The sequence below is a fragment of the Mirounga angustirostris genome, unplaced genomic scaffold (assembly GCF_029215605.1).
Source record: "Mirounga angustirostris isolate CCGP_5_RB_7025 unplaced genomic scaffold, mMirAng1.0.hap1 SCAF_3, whole genome shotgun sequence".
Classification (NCBI taxonomy): domain Eukaryota; kingdom Metazoa; phylum Chordata; class Mammalia; order Carnivora; family Phocidae; genus Mirounga; species Mirounga angustirostris.
In genome coordinates, this window is record NW_026991711.1 from 92045629 (window position 1) to 92064589 (window position 18961).

An 18961-nucleotide genomic window follows, 5' to 3' on the forward strand; every position below is an offset into this window, starting at 1 on the left:
GTTAAAGGTGAAATTATGAGCCAACTCTGAAGTACTTAGTGCAAATTTCAGTTGAATTTCAAAATATCCAAATGTTTGCTTAGTGGGAAAAATGATACTTATTAGAAAAAAGAAATAACAAAAATGAATGAGTTTATGTATTTGCCTCAAGAAATTAAATAATAAACTTAAACTGAAAGACACAGGAAAGGGAATCAAAAAAGATATTACAGATCTACAAAGTAGAGAACAAAACAATAAGAATAATTATAAACATATAATAAAATAAATTTCTGAAATGACATATTAATAAAACAGAACAAGTAAACTTTAACAACAGAAAGAGGGAGAAGTCATAGAACAAAAAAGAGAAGGAGGCAGAGAGAACTAACCACAAATATAGAAAAAAAAAATTAAATATTTGGAAAAGAATTGGCCACAAACAAAAAATATGTCTAACATGGAAAAATATATAACATAAGAAACATACTAGCTGCTGAAATTGGCACAAGGGATAGAAGAATTAAATAGAAAAATAACAAATAAAAACATGAAATTATCAGCAGTCTCCCGCCTCCCTAAATCCCCAGGCCTAAATAGCTTACAGGTGGATTTTCCCACACTTCAAAGAACAAAGTAATACATATGAGTTGTTCCCAAAACTAGAAAAAGGGAAAAAATTTCCAGATTTTTAAGTGAAGTTAAAATTACACTGACACGTAAGTCAGATAATTAAATTCAAAGAGATTTTAAAAAGTGAGCTGATTTTTTTAGCAGAGATGCGAAAGCCTTAAATAATTCATTAGTTTATTCAACCCCCTAGTATATTAAGCAAAACACAATTTTATATCTGTGTAGGTTGATCTCAGGAATGCAAAACCAAAGAAATAATTACATGACTATCTTTTTATCTCACCAAATTAACAGATTTAAGAGAAAAACACCAAATCACAATGTAGAGAGTTAAAAAGCATTTGATAAGGTTAATACGTATTCACAAACTTAATTCGCAGATAAGTAGAAATAGAAGAGAATTTCTACAATCTGACAAATTGTATTTATAGAAACCTCACAACAAACATCTTGATACAGAAACTGAAGAAACATTTCATTTAAAGTAAGTAATATGAAAAGGATGCCTATAATTAGAGAAAACAATTATCAAGATTGGAAAAAAAAAAGAAAGTTATTGTATGTGCAGATGATATGATCTCTTACAAAAAAACAAAACTGACAAAATGTTAAAGCTAATTAAAAAAAAGTTCAGCCAAATTGCTAGGTAACAAAACATCAGAAGTATTTCTCAACTCCCATAATAAAAAAAGAAAAATGAGAAAAGAGTAATAGAATACCAGACACAATACCAACAATAAAATTAACAATACAGTATTTAGGAATTAACCTAACAATAAGAAAGAGGATATATCTTACATAAACAATTCTTTATCTATTAATATAAATGAAAATCTGAATAAATAGATCATGCCATCTTTGTATAGGAGAAGACTTAATGTTATAAAGACACCAACTCAATCTCAACTTAATCTATAAATTTAATGCTTTTTCAATAAAAATGTCAATAGGATATACGGTAGCTTTGAAAAACTTAATTTTGAAAAATATATGTAATAACTGAACATAAAAAATGAAAAAGCAATTCCTCTAAACTGACTACCAAATAATCAGATATATTTTTAGGCCATGATTTACACAATACATTTTTGACACAAAAATTAACAAAAAGACAAAAGTAATCAACCTAAACAGATATATGTATATGTGAAAACATTTTATCAAAAATCACTGAGGATGACATCTGTTTTTGTGTACAATATAATAGGTACATGAAAGCTATTATTTTTAGTGCCACAAAAACAAAAACAAAATATAAAGTTCAGAAATATAAATGCATTTATGTTAATAATAATGTTAAAAATGAATGGATTAAATAGTCCAATCAAAAGCACATTGGCAGAACAGATTTAAAAAAGATCCAGCAATATACTTTCTACAAGAGATACCCTTGAGATTCAAATATACAAATAGACTGAAAGTAAAAAGATGGAAAAAAAATATATCATGAAACAGAAAATACAGTATTTCCCCCTTATCCATGGTTTTGCTTTCTGTGATTTTAGTTACCTGCGGTAAACTGTGGTCAAGAATCCTATGATCTTCCTTCTGACATGTCATCAGAAAATCAGTAGTAACCTAATGCTGAATCACAATGCCTATGTGAAAGAGACCACATGCATATAACTTCGATTACAATATATTATTATAATTGCTCTATTGTATTATTGTTGTTGTTAATCTTTTACTGTGCCTAATTTATAAATTAAACTTTATCATAGGTATGTATGTATAGGAGAAAATGTAGTATATATAGGATTCAGTACTATCCATGATTTCAGGTATCCACTGGGGGTCTTAGAACATATCCACCATGGATAAAAGGGGACCTCTGTACAAGAAAGCTGGAGTAGCTATAATAATTTCAGACAAAATAGATTTTAAAACAAAAATATGTTACCAGAGATAAAGAGAGACATTTCATGGTGATAAAGGGCCAATTCACCAAGAGGATATAATAATTATAAATATACATTCACCTAAAACAGAGCCCTGATACACATAAACTAAAAAACTGACAGAAACAAGTAAGACATAGACAATGCAACAATAGTACAGACTTCAAACCACATCTTCAGTAATGAAAAGAGCAACTAAGCAGAAGATCAGAAATAAAATAGAGGAATTGAATAACACTTTAAACCAACTTGACTTAACAGATGTCTATAAAACCTTCCAACCAACAATAGCAGAATATACATTCTACTTAAGTGCACATGGTACATCATCCAAGACAGACCATATGAGAACCTAAAAAACAAACCTCATAAATTTAAAAAGATAAAGTTAAAACAAAATATGTTATTTTTTACTACAATGGAATAAAATAAGAAATCAATAATGGAAGGAAATTTGAGAAACTAAAATATATGTATAAATTAAATGATACACTCCAAACAACCAATCAGTCAAAGAAGAAATTAAATGGAAAACTAGAAAACACTTTGAGATAAATGGTAAAAAATCCCAACATTCTAAAATTTATGTGATGCAGCCAAAGCAGACATACAGGTAAATTGACTGTTCTAAATATTTATATTAAAAAATAAGAAAGACCACAAATAATAATCTAATCTTAAATCTTAAGACAGAAAAAAAGAGAAAATTGAGCCTAAAGAAAATAAAAAAGAAAAAGAAAATAAAAAATAAATAGAAATTAATAAAGACTAGAAAAACAGGAATAATAATAATAAAAATATGGTTCTTAAAAAAAAAATTAGGCGGGCAGAGCAAGATGGCGGAGGAGTAGGAGACCTGGATTTCGTCTCCTCTCAGGAATTCAGCTGGATAGGGATCAAACCATTCTGAACACCTACAAACCCAACAGGAGATCGAAGAAAAGAAGAGCAACAACTCTCTGAACAGAAAAGCGACCACTTTCTGGAAGGTAAGACGTGCGGAGAAGTGAATCCGAGGCGATATTCGGGAGGATAGATGGCGGGGGAGGGGCCTCCGTCGGCCGCTTCTGGCAAGTGATAGAACCACGGAGCACAAAATCGGAACTTTTAAAAGTCTGCTCTGCTGAGGGACGTCACTCTGGTGGCTAAGCGGGGGGTGGAACCCTCCGGGACAGTGTGGTCTCAGGACCCTCGGGGTCACAGAAAGACCGGGGGTGCCTGAGTGTGGCAGAGCTCCCAGGTATCGGAGCAGGGAAGCCAGATGCAGAGGCGAAGCCCAGGCACGGGCTCTCAGCTCGGGGTGGCCATAAACCGTGATCCGCGGCCCAGTCGGGCCCCTGCTCCTCCAGCAGGGACCCAACAAGCGGCAGATCCGGGGAGACTCACCTTCCTCCCCCGGGAGGAGCCGCGTGGGAGTGCACCGCAGGGATCTGCTGGGTTTGGAGACTCCACCCGGGGTCCGGTGCCAGAGATAGAAACGCGCGGTCACAGGCCGGGTGAGCACGGAGTGCAGCCGGAGAGCGGGGAGACGGGAGTGACTGAAGGCTTTTCTCTGGGGGCTCACTGAGGAGCAGGCCCGAGTTCTCGGCTCCTCCGGGGCGGAGATTGGGAGGCCGCCATTTTCACTCTCCGCCTCCAAAGCTGTACGGAAAGCTCGCAGGGAACAAAAGCCCCGGAGAACAAACCCGAGCAGCTTACTTAGCCAGGAGGGGGCAAGGGCGAGGCAATTCCGCCTCCGGCAGAGACATTTGGGAACCACGGCAACAGGCCCCTCCCCAGAAGATCAGCGAGAACAGCCAGCCAAGACCAAGTTTACCGATCAATGAGAACGGCAGAACTCCATCCAGCACGAGGGGAATACTGCACATAGAATTCATGGCTTTTTTACCATGATTCTTTAGTCTTTCAAAGTTAATTTTTTTTTAACTGTCTTTTTTTCTTTTTTTTTCTTTTTGAATTTTTCTTTTTCCCTTTTTCAACCAACATCTTATCAATCCCTTTAAAAAAAAAATTTATTTTTCATTTTTAGAGTCATATTCTATTCCTTCATAGTAGTTACCCATATTTTTGGCATATATATATATATAAGTTCTTCTCTCTTTAAAATTTTGAGATAGTTTCTTCTAACAGATTAAAATATACCCTAAATCTCTAGTATATGGTGTTTTCTATTCCCCTGCCTGATCACATCCTCTCCCTTTTTTTTTTCTTTTTTCTTTTTATAAATCCTATTCTTTCTTTTTTCAAACAACTTCTTATCAATTCCTTTTATAAAACTTTTTATAATTTCCATCTTTACAGTCATATTGCATCCCTTCATCATATCAACCCTTATTTTTGTACATATATAAGTTTTTCTTTCTTTAAAATTTTGGGAGGCACTTTCTCCTAAAAGACCAAAATACACCTCAAATCTAGTGTGTGGCACTGATCTATATACCAGCCTGATCATATTTGATCACATTCTGGTTTTTTTTTGGTTGTTGTTGTTCTTTTCTTTTCTTTTGTTTGTTTTTGTTTTTATCTTTATCTTTTTCTTTTTTTTCTTTTTCTTTTTTCTCTCTTTCCCTTTTTTTTCCCACTGCTTCAGGTCTTTTCTGATTTGTTTAGAGTATATTTTCTGGGGACGTGGTTACTCTGCTAGCATTTTGTTCTCTCATTAATCTATTCTCCTCTGCACAAAATACAAGATGGAAAAAATCACCTCAACAAAAAGAACAAGAGGTAGTACCGACTGCCAGGGACCTACTCAATACGGACATTAGTACGATGTCAGATCTAGAGTTCAGAATCATCACTTTAAAGATACTAGCTGGGCTTGAAAAAAATATGGAAGTTATTAGAGAAACCCTTTCTGGAGAAGTAAAAGAACTAAAATCCAACCAAGTAGAAATCAAAAAGGCTATTAATGAGGTGCAATCAAAAATGGGGGCACTAACTGCTAGGATAAATGAGGCAGAAGAGAGAGTCAGTAATATAGAAGACCAAATGATGGAAAATAAAGAAGCTGAGAAAAAGAGAGATAAACAACTACTGGATCACGAGGGCAGAATTCGAGAGATAAGCGATACCATAAGACGAAACAACATTAGAATAATTGGGATCCCAGAAGAAGAAGAAAGAGAGAGAGGGGCAGAAGGTATAATGGAGCAAATTATAGCAGAGAACTTCCCTAATTTGGGGAAGGAAACAGGCATGAAAATCCAGGAAGCACAGAGAACCCCTCTCAAAATCAATAAAAATAGGTCAACACCCCAACATCTAATAGTAAAACTTACGAGTCTCAGAGACAAAGAGAAATCCTGAAAGCAGCTTGGGACAAGAGATATGTAACATACAAGGGTACAAACATTAGATTGGCAACAGACCTATCCACAGAGACATGGCAGGCCAGAAAGGACTGGCAGGATATATTCAGAGCACTAAATGAGAAAAATATGCAGCCAAGAATACTCTATCCAGCTAGGCTGTCATTGAAAATTGAAGGAGAGATAAAAAGCTTCCAGGACAAACAAAAACTAAAGGAATTTGCAAACACAAAACCAGCCCTACAAGAAATATTGAAAGGGGTGCTCTAAACAAAGAGAGAGCCTAAAAGCAACATAGACCAGAAAGGAACACAGACAATATACGATAACAGTCACCTTACAGGCAATACAATGGCACTAAATTCCTATCTTTCAATAGTTACCCTGAATGTAAATGGGCTAAATGCCCCAATCAAAAGACACAGGCTATCAGACTGGATTAAAAAACAAGACCCATCGATATGCTGTCTGCAAGAGGCTCATTTTAGACCCAAAGACACCCCCAGATTGAAAGTGAGGGGGTGGAAAACCATTTACCATGCTAATGGACACGAAAAGAAAGCTGGGGTGGCAATCCTTATATCAGACAAATTAGATTTTAAACCAAAGACTGTAATAAGAGATGAGGAAGGACATTATATCCTACTTAAAGAATCTATCCAACAAGAAGATCTAACAATTGTAAATATCTATGCCCCTAACATGGGAGCAGCCAATTATATAAGGCAATTAATAACAAAAGCAAAGAAACACATCGACAACAATACAATAATAGTGGGGGACTTTAACATCCCCCTCACTGAAATGGACAGATCGTCTAAACAAAAGATCAACAAGGAAATAAAGACTTTAAATGACACACTGGACCAAATGGACTTCACAGACCTATTCAGAACATTCCACCCCAAAGCAACGGAATACACATTCTTCTCTAGTGCCCATGGAACATTCTCCAGAATCGATCACATCCTAGGTCATAAATCAGGTCTCAACCGGTACCAAAAGATTGGGATCATTCCCTGCCTATTTTCAGACCACAATGCTTTGAAACTAGAACTCAATCACAAGAGGAAAGTCGGAAAGAACTCAAATACATGGAGGCTAAAGAGCATCCTACTGAAGAATGAATGGGTCAGCCAGGAAATTAAAGAAGAATTAAAAAAATACATGGAAACCAATGAAAATGAAAACACAACTATTCAAAATCTTTGGGATGCAGCAAAGGCAGTCCTAAGAGGAAAGTATATAGCAATACAAGCCTTTCTCAAGAAACAAGAAAGGTCTCAAGTACACAACCTAACCCTCCACCTAAAGGAGCTGGAGAAAGAACAGCAAATAAAGCCTAAACCCAGCAGGAGAAGAGAAATCATAAAGATCAGAGCAGAAATCAATGAAATAGAAACTAAAGAACAGTAGAACAGATCAACAAAACTAGGAGCTGGTTCTTTGAAAGAATTAACAAGATGGATAAACCCCTGGCCAGACTTATCAAAAAGAGAAGAGAAAGGACCCAAATCAACAAAATCATGAATGAAAAAGGAGAGATCACAACCAACACCAAAGAAATACAAACAATTATAAAAACATATTATGAGCAACTCTATGCCAGCAAATTAGATAACCTGGAAGAAATGGAGGCATTCCTAGAGATGTATCAACTACCAAAACTGAACCAGGATGAAATAGAAAACCTGAACAGACCTATAACCACTAAGGAAATTGAAGCAGTCATCAAAAATCTCCCAAAAAACAAGAGCCCAGGGCCAGATGGCTTCCCAGGGGAATTCTACCAAACATTTACAGAAGAATTAATACCTATTCTTCTGAAACTGTTCCAAAAAATAGAAATGGAAGGAAAACTTCCAAACTCATTTTATGAGGCCAGCATTACCTTGATCCCAAAACCAGACAAAGACCCCATCAAAAAGGAGAATTACAGACCAATATCCCTGATGAACATGGATGCAAAAATTCTCACCAAAATACTAGCCAATAGGATCCAACAGTACATTAAAAGGATTAAGAAATGTAAACACAGTTAAGGAAGGGATAAAAAGACAATAGTTACCATGCTTCCTACTGACAAGTCATAAAGAATATGTTTCAAGAGGCGGCATGTGTATATATGTATATCTTATAAATTATTTAGGGAGAAAAAAGAAGCCAACCATATTTTTAAAATTTTGAGCAAAGGAGATAAACAGGCAATTCAATAATAGTGAAACTCAATGGTATGAAAAAAAAAAGTTCTACCTCACTAAATAAGAGAAAATTTCATTTAAAAGAAATAATAAGTAATCAGCGTACTAGTGATCAGCTTGGTAAAAAAAAAAAAAAAACTACAAGTAAGATAATTTCAAATGCTGATGATATGAGAAACCCTCACCCACTGCTAATGGGAGTGAAAATTGGCCATTTTGCGAGAAATTTGGAAGTATTTGTTTAAATTATAAACATTATCTTAAAGCAATTCCACTCCTGGATATATACCATTGTAAAACCTCTCATTTATGTGGAGATTTCTCACAGCCTGATATGTAATGACAATGAATGAAAAACAACTTAAATAGGAATGAGGGGATAACATTTTTAAATTATCATATTCAAGTGGTGAGATATAATACAATCTAAGGAAATAACTAGGTCTAAATATATATTAAGATGGATAGATCTCAGAAACATTGTAAGTGTAAAAATCAGAACTACAATACTCCTTAAATAGATTACCAAGAACACACCCCCTAAAAAAATAATTACTGTATATAGTTCATAGATGTATCCACGAAAATTATTATACAGAAGATGGAGTGGAAGGAAGGACATACATTAAATACCAACAGTAGATGCCAATGGAGAAGAATAAAACAGGAGAAGTAGAACTGGGAATAAAGATTACAGAGAACCAAATTTTAAAAACAAAATAAAATATGGGGCTCCTGGCTGGCTCAGTAGGTTAAATGTCCAGCTCTTGGTTTTGGCTCAGCTCATGATCTCAGCATCATGGCATCAAGCCCCCCATAGGGCTCTGTGTTCAGAACAGAGTCTGCTTGGGATTCTCTCTCTTCCTCTCCCTTTGCCCCTCCCCCTGCTCATTCTTTCTATATATAAATAAATATTTAATTAAATAATTAATTAAAAAAACAAAATAAAAGTAAATTAAATAGAAGAGAGTATGAGCTTAGACCAGTGATGGTGATGAATCATAATGGGGCAAAAAATCAATCTGCTGTGAATCTGAGATCCAAAATGAATGTTAACTTGTTGAAAACCTTATGAAATATTTTTTCTTCTTCCCTTCCTCCCTTTCTTCCTCCCTTCCTTCCTTCCTTCCTTCCTTCCTCTTCTTTCTTTCTTTCTTTCTTTCTTTCTTTCTTTCTTTCTTTCTTTCTTTCTTTCTTTCTTTCTTTCTTTCTTTTTCTTTCTTTCTTTCTTTCTCTTTCTCTCTTTCTCTCTTTCTCTCTTTCTCTCTCCCTTCCTCTCTCTCTCTCCCTCTCTCCCCTTCCCCCTCTCTCCCTCCCCCACCTTCTTTCCTTTCCCCAGAATGAAGTGTGAGTGCTGTTACAGTGTTACTATGTCAAGGACACAGTAGGCACAAAGATGGTAGATAAATCAACAGATGTAACAAGGCAATTAAAAGATTCCAATTTACTTACAAGTGAGCATTTTTAATAAGTAGCTCTCAAATTTATTTAGGTGACAGAACACTGGTAAGTCACACCACTTTCTATAGCACATTATGAAATATTAATTTGTTGAATTTCATCATAAAATTTAGAAAGTGTTTCTACAAGAAAATATGAAAACTGACCTGGAAAGAGCTACCTGGATATTTGATTAGTATTTTCAAAGTTTTTGTCATTAATGTTTTGTATTAGATGTTAATTTGAGAAACTTAAAATTTAGAAAATAGCCTTTCATTTGGTTATTTTCTCTCGGTGTGGAAAAGAGTATCTTTATTCCATGTGAGTAGAAGCATTCATCTATCTGGCTCTAGACCACCTGTGATTTATGGATACACAAGTGTGTGCTTTCCAGTGTATTACAGTTCTTGAAATAATTGCTGAGTTTCCAGTCCAAATCCAAATTCACAAAGCACAGTACATTTCTCAAAGGAGAAAATCCACTTGAATCATATTACAAAACCTCTGGAAAGAAGTGGGTTATTGTTTAAGTTCCCATGCATTTTCTACAGGTCCAATTCCTAGGAGGAACCTAAATTTTATTTTGGATGAAATTTAAAATTCACATAATGTTTACACATCATGAAACATTGTTCTTATTTTTATTTTTTACCAATCATCTAAAAATATTAAAGCTATTCATAGCTCCTGGGACATACAAAAACCAACTGTGGGTCAGAGTGACCCATGACCCATAGCTTGCTGACCTCTGCACAGAACCATAGTATTAACCCATGGCTATTGTCTCTCATGGTGACTACATATTCTACCTCTCTTCAAACTGTTTGCTTCCTGCTTTGCAAAATCCCTTTGGTCTTTCAGATTCGAGTCCCTACATAGTCATAGTTGTGTCCATCCCCTACCATATTAGTACAAAATTTTGGCATTCCAAGTTTCGGCACTCAATCTCTCTTCCCTCACTCTTTCCCTGAATCTCTGTCCCTTTTTCCTCAGGTCTTTCTTACATCTTTGCTTCTGTGAGCACATTTCACAAATTCTCAGCAATTCCATCTTACCTGGTATCACAATGGCTTCCAGCAGGGCCAAAGTGTTGTCTGCTCACGTGAAACTCACTTGTCTTGATCTTGCTCCCTAAGCTGCTTTTTTTCACTCATTAAGATAACTTTCCTTCGTGCATACCTAGTTCCAGAGTTCAAAGAAGGGGGAAATATGTAATTATACCATGTCTGTCCCATCTCAGCAAGTCTCTGATCTCTGGAGTTCATTTGTCATGTCACCCACTGGAGGGGAAGGTATGCCCCTGGTACTGAGGCTTTGATAGATCTCAGCAGAAGAGTATATTCCTGGGGGCTACATTTCATCTCAAGTGTATGACTGAACTAATCCCCAGGTTATACCACAACTCTCCCTTTGACACTTGGGTATAAATATTACAAGACATATATTAAAAATAACTTTCCCTTTAGGTGAGGATATTTCTGACAACTGACTTGGATCTGCTTTCATGTCGAAGGAACTGAATTTTAGGGAAGCCTTTTGTTCAGGACTTAAGGGCTGAGTCTATGCCTCTACCTTCTGAGCTCCTGCTCTGAATTGGATCTCTCTCTGAATAAACTCTTAATTATCTTTCTACTGAGCTGCAGGCTCATTAATAATCCACTAGTTTATGCAACCACTTAATTCCCTAAGGCTTTGATTCCTTGAAAATGCACACTGAATACCTTAAGTATAATGTCTGTAAAAGTAGATGCCAGGATATGAAAAAGAGCCATGCAATTAACTTTAATCCTTCTGCGCAAAGACCTTGTAAATGTATCAAATTTCAAGTGAACAAGTGCACTGTGGTGTTCTAGAAACTCAAATCTTTTTTTTAAATAATTTTATTTCTATCTCATATACAAATTTTGAGGAATGGCTGCTCTCCACACATTAAGACTGATGGAGGAAATATACAAAGAAAAAGGATAACTCAGTGGAGACAGGAGACTGAACAATGAGCACTGTTTTGTTCATAAATCTCATGCGACTAGTGTGCAACCTGTGAAAGCTTCGCATATTTTTAGGTCAACATCTGAAAATTTTTATCATAATTCTAATAATTACCAAAGATGTGTGCCCATGTCTATTACATCTTTTATAGTCCTTTAAATGTATTGTGATCAAATCCATTTATCCAATCAGTTTATTCAATTTCTGGAAAATTCTGGTCCTCACTGTCAAGCCAACCAGCCAAAGGGGCTTAATTTCTGAGGAAAAAACATCTACCTTCATTTTTTAAATTTAGATAAATTTGTTAATATGCACCCGCTCCATGAACTTCTCCCTGCTGGGGTTCAATTCTGAGATGTAACTATCTGACTGTGGGATGTTGCCTTGTCCGGGTGTTTCCTAGCTGAAACAAAGCCCCCCACTCCCCCGAGGGAAACAGTCTTGAGTTGTCCCTTTGTTGGATACCCAACAGGTTTTTCCACCTGGGGTCACAGCACTTTAGTAAACTCTAGATAGCTGAGAGATGCTTGCCTCCCCCAACTCCAGGAAAGTGGGAAAAGCAATTAGAAAAAGAAAGTGAAGAAAGAACTGGCAGATGGAATCTCAGGCAAATTAACCTTAGAGAAGAGTACAGATGGAAGCTGAAAATCTAAAACTCAATGCTTTTATGGCTATCCATGCTCCCTGGAAAATATTCCTGTGCCCACAGGGATACGTGTGCCCAGTTTAAAGGCCATCCATCATGAATATCTGAAGAAGACAGGAGAAATAACAAAATGGCAAGATGCAAGACAAGATAGCAGCCATCAAAGAAAATTACCAAGTCCCTCAGTCCCAGGTGCATCAGAGAGTACCTTGGTGATATGCAGGTTTTTGTACTTACCACGCATGGCAGACAATTTTTGGTGGGGTGCAAAGCTTCTCCGAAGAAGGAGCAAAGGTGTCTCACCAAGTAGTCAGGAGAATGAGGGCACAACCAGCAGGGAACAGACCCCTTAGAGATAGAAGAGAGAGAATATTCCTGGGTTGCTCCCTGTAATGGCATTTCCAGTGGGCCCCAGAAAACCTGGGGATCTAAACCGAAAAGAGAAGGTCCCTCAAACGTGAACATGGTTGGGATGATCTGTTTTGCCCAGGAATCCTATCTCTTTATGTTGTCTATTTAACTTTGTTTTGAAACATGGTTTATGGCGCTTTGCCAAAGGCTTATTGTAGGATTGTTCATGTCTCCGATACACTCAGGAGTTTGGAGGAGCTTGAATAGGCCACACTTGCATGGCAGTGTGGCAGCTACAAATCGTGTGGCTGTCCCTTGGCTGGGAGGACTCCTTTTCTCTTCCGAACTCGCACACCAGCCTGTGTATATCTAAGGGCCATCCTCAAATACTGTGCATATTGGAGTTAACCATGCATGGTCTGCTAACCCAACTAGACTCTGAGCTCCTTGGGAAGAGAGAATGTGTTGTGCTTTTCTCTGTATCCTCCATGGAATCCACTAGAATAAGTAAGCAAGAACTTTGGCTTATGTGGTTCAAGCAAACAAAGCAAAGCAGCCCTGCTGACTGCTTCAACTTCCATCAGTACCAGCTGACCAGTGGTCACTAAACTGAAGCCACCAGGACTTTTGTTCTGACCCTAGAGCCCTGTTCAGACTCATTGTTGTCCAAGGACCTTTGCAATTGTGTTCCCTCTGCCTGGAATGCTGGCTGCTTGTTCTTCAGGAGCCCAAATCTCTTCCTTCCTTCAAATCTAAGCTCAGATATTACTTCCCAAATAACCATCCCCTACTGCACTAGACAATGGAGACTTGCCCCCAGTCTGTCACTCTATATCTCCCACTTTGTTTCTCTTGTTTACTGACTGCCCCCACCCAGTCTGCATACACACATATCCTAGAATGGGAACTCGGGTGGGGGTAGGGGGCCCTGTTTGTCTGTTGTCACTGTTTTATCCCCACGGCAGCACCTGGAACAAAGTAAGTGGTCAATAAATATTGTCAAGTGAATAAATAAGTTATTCAAAGCTGGACAATTCAAGAATGATGTTTAGAATAAAAATATGAACAAATAAAATTGTGTCCCAATTTCATTCCTTGTTTCAAAAAAAAAAAAAAAAGCATTTTTTGAAGAAGGAATTCTTTCCCTGGTTATCCACATTATAGATTATCATTGTAAAACCTAAAATCACCAGGTTGCGGGAACCTTTGGGGAAATGGAAGCTTCTCAGAAAATGAGCTTCAGACAAAATTTAATCTAAAATGGCATTACAAACAAAGGTCACATTAAATTACTTTGGAAATCAGTATAACACATTATTCAGTAAAACCCCAGAAACTACTTAGCAAAACATCAATGAATGGAAATATAACCAGGCCCCATTTTGGAAGACTTATATGTGCAGCTTACCAACTGAGCATGAACTTGCTTTGCCTTAAGAAGGTCAAAGCTGTAAGCACACATTTGCAAAGTTCCAATTGTGTGCCAGGCCCTGGACAAAGTACAAGTGATACAAAGACAAGGAAGAGACCATGTGCCATCAGGAAAAGAAGGCATGGCCAAGTATGGGGAGCAGGGGTTGTTGGGGAGACTCCACAGAGAAATAGATCCAATTATCTACATTGGTAAAGATAAAGAGAGGGACAGAAAGGGGACCCCATACAAGGCAGAGGGAATAGGCCTGCAAAGGAAGACTATTGAGGTCAGACTACACTGGTGCCAAAGTACATTATTGCAAAAAGCAAAGAGGAATGAATGAATGAATGAATGAATGATCTAAGGCACTGGACTCTCACTTATAAGTCAGGTATATTTACCAGGCAAGAAAAAAATTCCTATTGTTTTATCTAAGATTTTCAAAAACAAACATTGAGGAAAAGAAAGTTTTCGAGTTCAGCCTAATTGATTGCATGTTTAGCCTAAGCCCCTAGTCCTCAAAATAAAATTCTGTCATAAACTTTTTATTTTGGAATAATCTTAGGTTTACAGAAAAGGTATAAAGAAAATACAGAGAGTTCCCCCTACCTCCTTCACGAATTTGTGATAGTGTTAATGTCTTACATTGGCTTGGTATATTCGTCAAAACTAAGAAACCGACATTCGTCCATTATTATCAAGGAAACTGCAGACTTTACTGAGATTTCACCAGTTTTTACACTACAGCCCTTTCTGTACTCCAGAACCAAATCCAGGATACCACATTGCATGTGGCCAATATCGTATTTTAAATTATAACCTTACTGTTACTGATAACGATTAATTACAGTGACAAATAAAAACTCTGAAAAAAATGGATGACATAGTACAATGAATAATAATCACCTACTATATTAAGTTTTTAATAAAAGAGCGATGTACTATACAAAACCTATTTCCTGATAAAACATGACTGGGAAATTATATTTTGATTATTAAATTAAATTTATCATTGACTTTCATTATAATTTCAGAATATTTCACCCTTCTTACTGAGTGATCTTCAATAGACAGTGGTTCTTAATACTTAGCTTTAATTTTCCTCTTGTCACGCCCTTGAGCAGTTAACAATGTATAAACATACCCTTACTTACATTAAGATGTTGATGTAGCTTCCACCTTTTATAATATTTTCTTAATCTATCACCTTTGGAAATCAGACAGCTGTTCATAGGGTTTTCTAAGAATGTGTTCTCAGGAGAGATAGGTTGATCTTATTTTCACAGAGAGTAAATCATGCTTAATAGAATCTTCTCACCCTGTAAGATAAGCTCATTCTCCATGACTTGGGTGAGTCACTGAACATCCTCAACTCATGCCAGAGAAAGAGAGAAGAGGGAACTCCATGAAACAGCCCAACCAAGTGATGATGGCAATGGAGCAAAAGAGATGCAGAAGAAATGGAACAAACACATAATGTGAATATCATAGCTTACTAAATATATTTCACCAAGTATAATAACTTTGATAACTTTGCTCTCTTTCCTTCTTTTCCTCTTTTTTTTTTAAATAGAAGAAATAGGATGTAGTAAATTCACGTGTTTGTCATTGTCCTCCAGTCTCCCTTCTCTCCCACCATCTGCTCCCAGAACAATTATTTGGAGCTTTGCTTTTGGTCTTATTACAGCCCCTAATTTTGATAGTTTTATGTAATGCATGATTAAGGCAAATTAAGGCACATCTCACACACACACATACACGCACACACATTTTTCAGTTGGCTCGAGTGGCAGGGTTAACCCACTTGAAAGAGCATCTGTATGTAGGTTGCAGACCAGGTTTGTGCCTTTGTTCAATAACCTCATGTGAAGCCCACTCACTTGGTCCTCAAGCCTTCATTTTCCTGAAGATGATAAGGAAAATAATGCATACCTAGCAAAGAATTGGGACTAATAAAGAGTGACTTTAATTACCCAAGTGTCCTCCTCAGATTGCCTGCAAGAACATCCTTTGCACCAGTCAGAATAGTAATCTTACTTTGGTCTACTTTCCAGAGATAAGCTTGGTTTGCTCTCCATCCGGGATCTAGTAGAGAGGTTGATGAGTGGGAAGGAATTTTCTAAACACAGAAAAAAGAATAAATAAACCTGTCAGGAGAAAAGACTACAATCTATTAAAGGTTTTGATCGTCCTATTTGTCATAGAGAAATAACAGATGCATTAGTGCACACAGCACTTATAATTCAGAGATCATCACTATACCAAATGACAAATGATGTTACTATAATTTACCATTTGTCTTTTTTCACATAGTTAAAAAACCATAATTACAAGAAATTGTGACAACTTGCCAATTAAACACACTCATTCACCCACAGATGAAGCATGCATCTTTGCATTTTGCAAATTAAGTTGGGTTGTGTGAGGAGGATGAGAACCAAAGTTGTAGTACAGTGATTTATGAGCCTGAACAGGTATACATTGAAAGTAAAATAGCTTCCACCTCTTTTCCAGAGCATATAACCACTTGGAAAATATATCCAGTTATTAAAAAAACAATAATCTGGGGCGCCTGGGTGGCTCAGTCATCTGCCTTCGGTTCAGGTCATGGTCCCAGGGTCCTGGGATCGAGCCCCACATCAGGCTCCCTGCTCGATGGGAGACCTGCTTCTCTCTCTCCCACTCCCCCTGCTTGTGTTCCCTCTCTCATTGTGTCTCTCTCTGTCAAATAAATAAAATCTTTTAAAAAAATAAAATAAAACTAAAAAAACAATAATCTTTCAGTTTTCTTCTTGAAGATTTTCAGACTTCATACAATCTCACTTGTAGGGTTAATCCAATCTCATCTTTCTTTCTTCCACTTTTATTGTGCCATGGACAACAATCTACTATAAGTAAAAAGAATGGATTTATCTTACACTACATGAAGGAAAAAAATGGATTGTTAATGTGTATAAAACCACGAAACACACTATTTTGGAAATAAGGAAGGGAATAAGCATCTCCTTATGGAAAAATGGGATAGAAAGAAAGAGAGAAAGTTCCAGAAAACAGCAATACACAGCCAGTTGTGGTCTAAAGGGAACCAGGGGGTGCCTGGGTGGCTCAGTTGGTTAAGCAACTGCCTTGGCTCGGGTCATGATCCTGGAGTCCCGGGATCGAGTCCCGCATCGGGCTCCCTGCTCGGCAGGGAATCTGCTTCTCCCTCTGACCCTCCTCCCTCTCATTCTCTCTCTCAAATAAATAAATAAAATCTTTAAAAAAAAAAAAAAAGCTAAAGTCTTTTAAAAAAATAAAAAATAAAAAATAAAAAATAAAATAAAGGGAACCAGGAAGAGGTCTGGTCAGCTGACACCCAGCCCTGATGAGAACAAAGGTAATAGCAAGCTCTGTGGTACTCTGGTCCAAGTGACTTTGGGACCCAAGAGAAGGAGGGGAGCCCTCTTGGCAAGTGGAGATCAACTTTGTTCATGTGTTCACAGGTACTTATGGACCTTGTAATATATGTCAATCATTGGAAGTAGAAGCTTCCATTTGCCTGTGGAAGACAACCCTTTACTTAGAACCCACCCCTTTAGTTACATAATCTGAAATGGGGAGGAATTCCTTTTCCTATCTCTTAAGGAAAAAAATGGTGAAGTAATCCTAATGCAGATATTTTAGATTTGTTTAGTAAGCCTAATTCTGGGGTACATTAATTCTGGGCCATAATGGGGAATGTGGTTAAGTGCACAGGTTATAGAAACAGCAAGTAGAGATCCCATCCCAGTTCCCCACATCCTAGCTGCTGTCATTGGGAAATACACCTAGACTTTCTCTGCTTCCACTTTCTCACCTTAAAATCATGCTCATAATGTACTAATTCATAAGACTTTTGTGAGGATCCATGAGTTAAGATGGGTAAATGCTTAGCATAGTTCCCACCCACGGCAGAGGCTCATTGAGCATTAGAGGTTTTGTTGCTGGGTTGGAAAGGGTATTTCTTTCCCTGCTTTGTGTTTAAACAGCAAAATTCTCTGGGACCCTTAGAGATGGATCTGACAGGCAGAAATTATCGCAATGTGGGACATGAGTATAAATGTCACCTTGCTGTCTGCTGGAGTGTGCCATATGCCAGCTATAAGTATGAAAAGGGCTACTTCATTTTAAAACCAAAAAGCAGAGTCTTCATTTGCAAACAGAACAGTGTGACAGACAAAGCATTGGTGAAGAAAAGTCCAAACACTAAATTCATCTTTGTATTTTGTGAAGATAGAATCATCATCGACAGCACAAGTCTTACCTCTTTGACATGATGAAACTGGAAATAATAATTTAAGCAGGGAGCACCAGCATATGAGGCTGTAGAATTCCCATTTGTACTAGCTCTACTTCTCTGTGTAGAGCTGTTTCAATTTCCCTTGAGAAAAGAGGCAATGCAGTTTCACTTTGAAACTTGGGCTCCTTGGCCAATCCAGGTACATTTGTTTCTTTTAATTTGTTCAAAAGTATCATTGACACACCGAGAATCCCTATGCAGTTGGTATTCGACTCATTAATTAGCAAGCATAACTAAATGAGAGAAAATAAATTTGCTGTTTAGAATGTATTGCACCATGTTCTGGCAAATATTCAGAAACAGCTTTTTCATTTCTGAACAGGAGAAGATGATATATGAATGGATGGACATATGGCCCTAATCTACCATATTTCACGAGTCTTACTTAATGCAGTAAGGGGAAATACTATCTTGATAGAACCTTAATAGTGTCCCATAAGGAGAAGGTTGGGAAGATATTTATAGAGGTTTGGGGTCTGGGCTCAAGTGGTATAAGACAGATCTTTCAAGGTAAGGAACTGATTGTTATTGGGTCTGGCTTATGAGATAATCACTTAGGACTGGCAGCACAGTGAGGTGAGGTCTTGAACTGAGTCTGAGGAATAGACTATGTTGGGCAGGTACACTAATGAGCAAAGCATTGGCCCATACAAATTGGTTTGCAGAGACTTCCTGAAGCAACAGCAAAGTTATTGATTGGTTTACACCCTCATCCTTTTAAGAAGGATTTTTTAGAACAGTTAAGTGATGTGGACACAGGCGTCCTCAGTCTTCCTTTCTTTTC